This window comes from Chinchilla lanigera, unplaced genomic scaffold (genome assembly GCF_000276665.1).
Source record: "Chinchilla lanigera isolate Chin_1 unplaced genomic scaffold, ChiLan1.0 scaffold00203, whole genome shotgun sequence".
Lineage (NCBI taxonomy): Eukaryota > Metazoa > Chordata > Mammalia > Rodentia > Chinchillidae > Chinchilla > Chinchilla lanigera.
The window spans coordinates 306,094-307,331 of NW_004955604.1; positions in this window are offsets into that span (position 1 = coordinate 306,094).

Below are 1,238 nucleotides of genomic sequence, written 5' to 3' on the forward strand. Positions count from 1 at the left end.
TTCTGATTGGTCCTGTGAACAGCATCAGGTTCAAATGATTGAAAAGAACACATTTCTGATTGGCCCAAGGTAGCACTTTTCTGATTGGCTCTGTGTACCGAGCTCCTAGGGTCCCTTAAGGCAGTGCCCTCCCCTGGCCCTGTCGGTCTCTGCTGGGTGAAGTGAACCAGCAGTCCTGCCTGTTTAGACCTTCAACCTACCTCCTGCTAGCCCTGCTCAGATACAGCACATCCTGCCTTTCTCAGGTAGAACTGTTACCAGGAAGCAGGGTCCAGACACGGCAGGAGCCAGGTGTGGTGGTGCACGTGTGTAATCCCAGCACTCAGGAGGCTGAGGCAGGAGGGTCGTTGCGAGTTCGAGACCAACCTGGCTACAAAGTGAGCTCAAGGCCAGCCTGAGCTGCACATTGAGACCCTGTCTCAAAAAGACAAAAAAACCCAAACATGGCAGGAAATGAGCAGCTCCTGGATTCTTCTGGTCTTTGAGCAAAGGTTTCAGGCCAGATGCAGGCGGTCCTATATAGGTAGAGCTTACCGCAACACGATAGATTTGCAGAGATGGGGAGAGAGACAGAAAAAACACCTTCAGGCCGGAAGGTGGGCGAGCCGAGGTGGCACTTCCTGATTAACTGGGTCTTCCTGGGCGTCCTTCGGGTCTCCAACGTCATTGTCCTGGCCGATACCTGGGCGGTGCTGACGGCTTCAGAGCGGCAGCCCGGCCTGCTCCTCAGGTGGCTCGGGTTTGTTGATCCCCGGAGACATTTCCCGCCCCACACCGGGGCCCACACCCCCACCTCCATGGGCCGGGCTGCATTCTCTGCAGTTCATTAGGACCCGGGAGCCGAAGTCTGACCTCAGGCCGCAGCGTCCCATGTACAGCTGGAGATCGCAAGTGAGGGCGGCGTTGTCATCGTCTTTGCATTTCACGCTGCCCCAGCCGCCTGCGCGTCTCCAGCCTGCTGTGTCCGACTATCTGCCCATCACGAGGCCCCCGCTGCAGACCCCTCCATCCGGGCCTCTCCCCGGCGGGAGGAGTGCTGCGAGCTCAGGCAGCCTCAACTGCATAGCGAGACCCTGCCTCCAAAAGCCAATAAATTAGTACAAATAAAAGCTTGTAGTGCTTCCGGGTCCTGAGGCCTGCCTACTTCCTGCTTGGGCCCTCCTGGGGGTATCACGAGCCCCCGGGATGGCGGCGGCCTCAGACCAGGGCATCGCGCTCGCCTGAGGCCTTGAGGGCCT